This window comes from Pituophis catenifer, unplaced genomic scaffold, assembly GCF_029215685.1.
Source record: "Pituophis catenifer annectens isolate HBS135680 unplaced genomic scaffold, rPitCat1.0.hap2 SCAF_361, whole genome shotgun sequence".
Classification (NCBI taxonomy): Eukaryota; Metazoa; Chordata; class Lepidosauria; order Squamata; family Colubridae; genus Pituophis; species Pituophis catenifer.
The window spans coordinates 18,554-27,932 of NW_027257241.1; the positions used below are offsets into that span (position 1 = coordinate 18,554).

General features: G+C 46.0%; 1 pseudogene; it reads right to left on the reverse strand.

Annotated features, from left to right (window-relative positions):
- Positions 1-3,614: 3,614 nt before the first annotated feature.
- Positions 3,615-7,348, reverse strand: LOC139326930 (zinc finger protein 668-like; annotated as a pseudogene).
- Positions 7,349-9,379: the final 2,031 nt, after the last annotated feature.

Below are 9,379 nucleotides of genomic sequence, written 5' to 3' on the forward strand. Positions count from 1 at the left end.
TTAATCCAATTTAAATGCTTTCTAGGTTAACCGATCCTAGAATAGCCACCATTTTGTGTTTTCAGAAGCAGACTTTGGATCCAAGGCTTGTGTAGGTGACATCTGGATAGTGGCCAATTTAAGTGTGGGCTGTGGTCACGATTAGAGGGCTGTGTGTCATGAAATCAAATTGTGATCTGCAGGTTATTGACCAAGCTTTTCTGCAAAGTCATGTGTGCAGCCTTTCAGTGGTTTATTCTTTTGACATCAGTGGCCACCAAGTTTCAGGAAGGGTAACTGTGGGATTGATTCTCACATTCTTATTTCGAATACAGTAGAGATAGAGGTGACTAATGAAAACCATTGAGGAAGAAGCTGTCATGGTTTGTATCAGGGATGTCCTACCTTGGTGACCTTAAAGATTTAATAGAATAACAGTTAATAGTTGGAAGGGATCTTTGAGGTCCTCTAGTCCAGTCCCCTACACTATTCCAGACAAGTGACTGTCCGGTCTTAAAAGCCTCCAGTGATGGAGCATCCACAACTTTTGAAGGCAAGCTGTTCCACTGCTTAATTGCTCTCCCTGTAAGGAAGTTTCTCCTTAATTTTAGATGTCTATGGAGATTCTCAGTCATCCAGGCCATGATGATCCCAAAGATGCTTTTCTCAAGAGGCAACTGTACTTTCTGGTTTTTCTTTGAAGACGTTTCGCTTCTCACAGCTTCTCATCTTCAAAGAAAAACCAGAAAGTCCAGTTGCCTCTTGAGAAAAGCACCTTTGGGACCCTTAGTTCTAGGTTGCTTCTCTCCTTGATTAGTTTCCATCTGTTGTTTCTTGCCTTGCCTTCTGGTGCTTTGGAAAATAGTTTGACCCCTTCTTCTTTGTGGCAGCCCCCCAAATATTGGAACACTGCTATCATATCACCATAGTCCTTCTTTTCACTAGACTAGACACACCCAATTCCTGCAACCATTCTTCATCTTTTAGCCTCCAGGCCCCTAAATATGCTGGCTAGGGAATTCTGAGAGTTGAAGTCCACAAATCTTAAAAGTTGCCAAAGTTGGACACTCCTGATTAATATAGTCTGAACATAAGAGGAATAAAAGCCTAATAGGCTGGAACAGCTCTTAATGCCAACATCCACAAAAAAAAACCCAGCTTCCCTCTTGGTTAGTTTTCCTATCATTCCTTATGTGGCAATTACAAGCGTGATATCTGGCCCCTTTTAAGAAAAAATGGAAGCAGAAATGGTAACCTTCCCCAATAGGGTGCCCTGCCCTCTGGATTTGTGAACACCCAGAAACCTCCAGCCAGAAAGATCATTGCTGAGAATTCTGGGAGTTGAAGTCCATTCAACTGACAACCAACCCTTTGAAGATGCCAATTCAACCCAGTGCCCTTTAAATGACAAGACTGTAAATGCTTATTCCAAGCTGTTGAAGACTGGGCCAGGAGTAAGGGATCCCCCACTTGCCACAGATATGTCTGAGTACCCCGTCTTCCTTCAGCCATTCCCTGCAGGACTGTCAGGTTTTGATGTTGCCATGACAAAATGACACTAAAACAGGATGTCCCAGTCAAAGTTACTGGAACTCCATCTAAGATACCCACCCATTCCTTCCTGCCTGTATGTCAGTTAAGAGAAATATTTGTAGCTCAAGGCTGACCTGTGGACACCTCAGTAGTGAGCTTGGTTATTTGCTTGCAGACACTTCCTTACTTGCCTAGCTACCCCCATGAGTGTTCATCCATTCTGGTTTTGTTTCCTTACCTTTTGCCCATCTAGCTTTTCCGCTTGGTTCCTCCTTCGGTCAATCAATTGCTGATTCTCACATTTTATACTGGACTACCTAGCCCAGGAGTCTGCAACCTTAAACACGCGAAGAGCCATTTGGACCTGTTTCCCACAGAAAAGAAAACACCGGGAGCCACAAAACCCTTCCTGTGCCTGACTATTTCTTGAGTGGCCACAGAACTAGCATATGTAGATAAATTAAACATTGTTTTCTTCTGAAACTTTTCTTTTCTTGGATTTATCCATAGTTGGCTACCGGGGGTTGAAAAGCTCAATAAATTGTGTGCCAGTGGGTGTCGCAGATTGGCGGTTGTGATGCATGTTTTGAGTGACAGGGATCCGCAGCAGAGGGGTGAGAGAGCCACAGGTTGCTGACCCCTGACCTATCCCATCTTCTACATAACTTTTCCCCACAGTTGGACATATATGGACACCTCCCAACCAGAAATCCTCCAACAACTCTTCTGATCAGAGTTGAAATCAAAGATATCTCTGAAGAACCCCTTTTTGAGAAGACTCTCTTTGGAAGATGATTGTCTTCTGGGCCAATAAGAGGATTCATCTTTCCTTGATTTCATTTTCCCCTTTTTTTCCTTCTCCTTCTGGCTTTTCATAGCCACAATTAGCATGGCTGCTGGTGATGGAAGCTATGATTCAACCACACCTGGAAAGTCCCCAATTCAGGGGTGCTATTCTGAACAACCGGTAGTGGAAATTTTGAGTAGTTCAGAGAACTGGAAAATACCACCTCTGGTTGGCCCCAGAGCGGGGAGGGAATGGAGATTTTGCAGTATCTTTCCCATGGAGTGGGGTGAAAATGGCGATTTTGCAGTATCCTTCCCCTGCCACGGTCACCAAGCCATACCACGTCCACCAAGCCATGCCCACAGAACCGGCAGTAAAAAAATTTGAATTCCATCACTGCCCCAATTCCTAACATCTGGCCCAGTAGTGGGTTTCAATTTTGTTCGCTACTGGTTCGTTTGTTAGCGCGCATGTGTGTAACACTTCTGCGCATGTGCAGACATGTCCGGGGTGCGTGGATTGAGCCTCATGCCACCGACACCGCTACCAGTTTGCCTAATCGGAGCAAACCGGTAGCAACCCACCACTGATCTGGCCTACACATTGCCCCCTTCTCCTGGTCCTCTTCATTGCACCATTCTGTTTTTTAATTTCTTTGTCTCTCAGAATCTCTTCCTGAGAATCCTAAGGGTGGGATAATATTAGTATTATCCCACTAATAAATATACTCAGAAAAGATGTGAATGAGCTGCTTTGCTCCCTAAGTAAGTGAACCTTCAGTGACATCACAGCAGCCAACCAATCAGAGTTCAGAGGCTTCATGGACATAAATAGTTGGTAGAAGGACCAAGACTGTGAGGTGTTTTTTTTTTCTTGGAAGTGTAGTGGGAGAAGAAAGGAAAACAGGAAGATTTTCAAACCTTTTCCTCGGCAGTCAAAAACTCTTTATTGCTGAGAGGCTTTTGATAGCAATGGTAAATAGATATAATAAATACAGGAATAAAATAAAACTTGAAATAAAATTCAATAAGCAATATAAATTTCTATAGGTGAGATAAGGATAATATAAGGATTGTGTCCCCCACACTAAAAATTTTGCACCTCCCACATGCAATCCAACTCAATTTTCCCCTTTTAAAAAAAAAGCAAGCCATTTATTTTAATCTTTTCTTACAAGCAAGGAAATCCTCGGATAATTTATAAAACTCTCCAGGAAGAAAAGATCATTGTTCTTTGCTTCCTCCCTTAAATTTTCTCAATTTAATTCTTCTTGCTCTTAAAAAAGTCCTGGAGCTTATTTTCGTTTTCTTTAAAAAAAAAAAAAACACAACAACAGTTCACAATGGTTGCAGAAACATCTCATAAAATGAATGTGCATCACCCTGCAAACAATAAAAACACAACTCCCCACACGCAGACATGTGCAATCTCACAAAATGTCAGGCTCCTTTTGCTGGCCAAAGTTTCAAAAGCATTGAGTCTGGTTCCTCTCTCTCTCTCTCTCTCTCTCTCTCTCTCTCTCTCTCTCTCTCACACACACACACACACACACACACACACACACACACACACACGCCAGGCACATTTAATTCCCCACCAGGCAGGCAACTGAACAACTGGTGTGGGCAACAATGGAGAGTGGGAGGAAAGGCAGCCACACACAGCCAATGATGAAGCACATCAAGCCCTACTTGGAAAGAAATGCTGGAGAGCCATGCTGGACAGGAGGGCCCTGAAAGAGTGCGGTCCACATAACATCCACATGGCAAGACTGGGCAATCATCAAAGTACACAAAGAGCTTTTAAGCAACTGAGCTGGCTTCTTTTCGTCCAATCGCAGGCAGGGCAAAGGCGGGAGGGAGGCGGAGCTTACGAGGGTTCCGTGAGGGGGTCAGGCAGGCAGTCTGAGGGAGAGTCCTTGTCAGTTTCTGTCCCGTCGTCATGGGGATGGAGATGAGCAGGAAGGAGGGATTCGTAGGTCATGATGGTGGCAGTCACCATGGTATCCTCGGTGCTCCTGTTCTCTAGAGCCACATGGGTCTTGAGGTGCTTGCGTAGGTCTGAGGCACCCAGGAAGGCTTTAGAGCAGTGGGGACAGGCATGGGGACGGACTCCTGAGTGGATTCGCTCATGTTTACGCAGGCCAGCCCGATCTGAGAAGCCTTTGCCGCATTCTCGACATGTAAATGGGCGCAGGCCAGGATGCAGCAGGCGTTCGTGGCGCCGTAGTTCCTGAGTTGAGGCAAAGACCTCCCCACACTCCCCACAGGCGGGCACCACGGTGGCAACCACAATGGCTGATGGGTCACTGAGGATTGGGTCCTGGTTGCCTGCGGGGGTGGCCTTATCCTCGCTGTTCTCATTGCTGTGGGTGCGTTCGTGCTTCCGGAGGCTGGACGACACCACAAAGGCTTTGCCGCAGCGGCCACACTTGAATGGCCGCTCGCCTGAGTGAACACGGTAGTGTTTGGTCAGGCTGGCCCGCTCAGCAAAGCTCTTGCCACACTCCCCGCATTGGTGAGGGCGCTGGCCGGAGTGCACCAGCAGATGGCGCTTGAGGTCCCATGAAGCCACGAAGCTCTTGTCACACTGCGAGCACTTGTGGGGCCTCTCGCCGGTGTGGATGCGCTGGTGCATGGCCAGATCGGCTGGTTGGCGGAAAGCCTTCCCACACTTGTCGCAGGCGTAGGGCTTGAGGCCCTGGTGGGCTCTCTGATGTCTGCGGAAGCTGGAGGGGTCGCTGAACATGCGTCCGCACTGCGGGCAGAGAAAAGGCTTCTCGCCAGAGTGGGTCCTCTGGTGGCTCTGGAAGGAGGACAGCTGGGTGAAGCCTTTCCCACAGAGGTTGCAACGGTAGGGCTTGTGGGCCGCATGGATGCGCTGGTGGCAGGCCAGCGATGAGGAACGGGAAAAGGCCTTTCCACAATCCTGACACAAGAAGGGGCGTTCGCCTGTGTGGGAGCGCTCGTGATTCTTGAGATCCTTCAACTCAGCATATGTCTTGCGGCACACCTCACACTGGTAGGGGCGGAGACCAGCGTGGGTCCGGCGGTGCTTCCGGAACACCGAGGGGTCGGCGAAGCGCTTGCTGCATTCACCGCAGGAGTATGGCTTCTCGCCTGTATGAGAACGCTGGTGGATCTTCAGCTTGGAAAGAGTGCCGTAGCCCTTGTGGCACTGCTGGCAGCGGAAGGGCAGGTCTCCGGTGTGCCGGGCCATGTGGACTCGCAGGCAAACGGGCTGCATGAATGCTTTGCCGCACTCGTGGCAAACGAAGGGTTTCTCGCCACTGTGGCTACGCCCGTGGTTCCGCAGCTCGGGGGCGGTTTTGTAAGACTTGGCACAAAGCTGGCATTGGTACGGGCGCTCTGTTTGGTGGCTGAGCTGGTGCTTGCGAAGTTGAGCCCGGTCAGGAAACTCTTTCCTACAATTAGGACAAGCGAGTTTGGCAGCTACACCATCCACAGTACCAGCCACGTGGGACTTTAAATGACGCAACACCCGTGGCACGCTAGGGAAAGTCTTGCTACAGGTCAGGCACCTGTACCGCCGCCCAGTTTGGATGTAGCCAGGCTCTTCATCTTCTTCCTCCTCTTCTAGCTTCACTTCCACGCCAACCTCTCCTTCTTCTGCTTCAGCCATCTTTCCAGAGGATGCTGCCTGAAATACACAACAATGATCCATCACCTTTACAAATTGTCTCTTTTTGTGGTTTACAGATAAAGGTGAGAGAGGGACAGGTGGGGGTGGCATCTAGCCTCCCCAATTAATTTGTGTGGTCTTTCCAGAATGTTTGAATCGTTGAATGTTTGTCCCTGTACTCAGTTGCTTTCCTTCAGTGACAAAATAACCAGATAATAGAGGGAAATTATATAGGTAGTCCTCATCTTACAATCACCACCGAGTCCAAAATTTCTGTTACTGAGACATGTTACGTGAATTTTGCCCCATCTTACAGCTTTTCTTGTCACTGTTGTTAAGTGAATCACTGCAGTTGTTAAGTGAATCTGGCTTCCCCATTGATTTTGCTTGTTAGAAGATCACAAAAGGGGATCACATAACCCCGGGACAGTGTGACCGTCATAAATCATGAGTCAATTGACAAGGCTCTGAATTTTGATCAAGTGACCCTGGGGATGATGCAACGGTCGTAAATGTGAAAAACGGCCATATGTCTCTTTTTCCGGTGCCGTTGTCACTTCAATCAGTCCCTAAACTGTTGTACTGGGAGGAAGTCCTCAACTTATGATGGGTTGCTTAGCAATCAAAGTTACCACAAACCTCAAAAAAGGTATTTATGACCGAGATTTGAAGTTTTCAACAGCTGCATCTTTGCAGTCACATGACCACATTTAGGGTGCTCAGCACCAGCTGTCACATGACTGTGTTTTATGTTTTTGTCAGAAACCAGTATTTATTTTTGGTTTCTGGCAAAAAAATGCCCATCACAAACAACAGATTCATTATATGACCACCTCGTTCATTTAACAACAGCTGCATTGGTTTAACAGTCCCTGCAAAAAAGGTTGCAAAACAGATTGTGGTCACTTGATGTGCTGCTTAACAACCAGCAGGCCTTACCACCATAGCTGCAGGCTTAACAATGTTTTAAGTCAAGGACTGTCACCTGTAGTGCAGAAACAGCAACTACATTAGCCTGTGTCCGTGGGATATTTTCATTTTCGTCTAATTACACCTACCACTGTTGCCATATGGACCTCAACTAGAAAAATATGGCCAAAGCTTGCTCACCTTCTGGACCACGCACTGACCTCAGTTCAAATCCTCCTGAACTGCAAGTTTTACCTCAGACTACCAGCCCCCAACTTTTTGGGCACCAGGGATCAGTTCCGTGGAGAGGTTTTTCTGTGGACCGGAGGGAACGTGGTTTTGCATGTTGCCTGCATCCCGCGGATGGGGCTTCACTTGTTTGCATGGCCCAGTTTCTGGCATGCTTCTGGTTGGGGACCCCTGCTTTAGACTGTTCATGAGCTCTTCATGCAAGCTTTTCTTAGATTTCAACAAGGAAAAAAGATGGGAAAACCTTTCCTGGAGGACAGACAGCATCAGAACAAGCAAGATATATTTAATAAAAAAAAATTAGGACCTTCTAAAATTTGCAACGAATTACACACGACGGTGAGATTTTGAGCAAGTGGCACAGTGATCCAATGAGGATAAGAAAGAAAACTCCCTTACACCTGCAAGCCCAAAGAGAAGAGAAGAGCAGCGCCAAACATCTAAATTTGTGAATATTTGCAATTTATAGAACCTTCAGAAAGTCAGTCTTGTTTTAAAACACTGAGGTTTCTCTCAGCTAAATTTCAGCTTCCTGCTTCAGGGTCAGAGTACGCAAGCCAAAAATTGGATGTAAAACCAACTGTTCACAACTTAGAAATCTGTCAACAGATACTGGCACTTCAGGCACCAGCTGAGTGACATGCTAGTCCCGAAACATTTAGGTGTTTCATTTTTTTCCAGTCTGAAAAGGCCTCTCCATTTATGGGAGCTGGCTTCTGTCTTTACAGATCTCCAAGTACGTTCAGTTGAAGCTCAGCCAGCCAGATGGGGCTGAGCTAAAAAAATTCTAGATCCAGCCCCAAAGACATCCTGTAAAGCAGCAGAGAGATTTCCTCCTCTTTCAATCTCACAGGGACAGCATTTTTGTAGGAGTCTTTGAGTGGGAACAGAGAAAAGCAGACAAGTAAGAGAGCTTCATTAAACAGTTATTGGAAGAGCTAAAATAGTCCTGACCAGTCTTAGGTGGAATGGGGTGAGGAAATCTATAGTTCTATTAGGGTTAGCAATTTCCCCAAAATTGGGGAGCATAACTCCCACCCTGAACATCCTGGAGGATAAACAGGAAGAAAGATAGTGATGCCTCTGTAAGGTTACAACGTGTTTGTTTTGTTCTCCTTTATTATTTTTACAAACAACTTCCAAATGGCAAACACACACGATACTCTTTCCTCCTCCTATTCCCTCCCCCTCTCACAACAGTCCTGTGAGGTGGATTGGGCTGAGAGACACTGACTGGCTTCAAAGTTACCCAGCTGGCTTTCATGGCTAAGGCTGGACTAGAACTCGGGATCTCTTGTTTTGTAGCTGGTGTTTTAACCATTAGAGTAAATTAGTTTTCTCTCTCTCTCTTTTTTTTGGCCTTTTTTTGTTTAATTCGGGCCTATTTGGTGGGCTGGAGGTTGTTATGAGTAGGAATGAGCTGGTAATCTTCTAGGAAGTTTACTGTTCCCATTTCCATTCTTTAAAAATCCCTGGAATTTGGTGGCAAAGTGACTATATTTTGTCGGTAGAATATTGGGAGATTGTGGGACAGAGAAATTATTTAGGAGTGGAACTTGGGATGATCCCAAGTTTCTGTCTATGGAGATTCTCAGTCATCCAAGTCATGGTTGTCCCAAAGGTGCTTTTTTCAACTGGACTTTCTGGTATTTCTTTGAAGACATTTCACTTCTCACCCAAGAAACATTTTCAGCTGAAGAAACTTCCTGGATGAGAAGCAAAACATCTTCAAAGAAAAACCAGAAAGTCCAGTTGCCTCTTGAAAAAAAGCATCTTTGGGATCCCATGTTTCTATTTTCACCTCTGCTTTTCAGAAACCTTGTGCCACCAAAACTGGGGATGTTATCGATGTCACAACTGCCCCCCCCAAAAAATTAGGCACTTTAGCCTACATCTTTTGAGGGGAAACAGCTTTGAAAGAGAAACAAAATTAAGGCAGATGAACAGATAAAACCAAGAAGGGGCTGGTGTTTTTATATGACCCAACATATCTGGCGATCCATAGCTATTTTTCTGTTTCTTTTCCCTCCCTCCCATCTTTTACAGGGTATGTGAAACGAGCACAATGGGGGTTGTAATCCACAGAGCTGCCAGGTGTAAGATTGGGAAAGGTGATATCTCTTCTTCAGGGCTTTAGTGAGAGTGACATCTATCCAGTTGTTTATATGCAAATTTCCTAAGGAGTGCATACGGCATCCTAATGTTTACGAGATGCAAGACGTGGTATGAAATTTTGTTTTTAAGGAGTGTGTAACTGACTGAAAAAATAAAGAAGGCAAA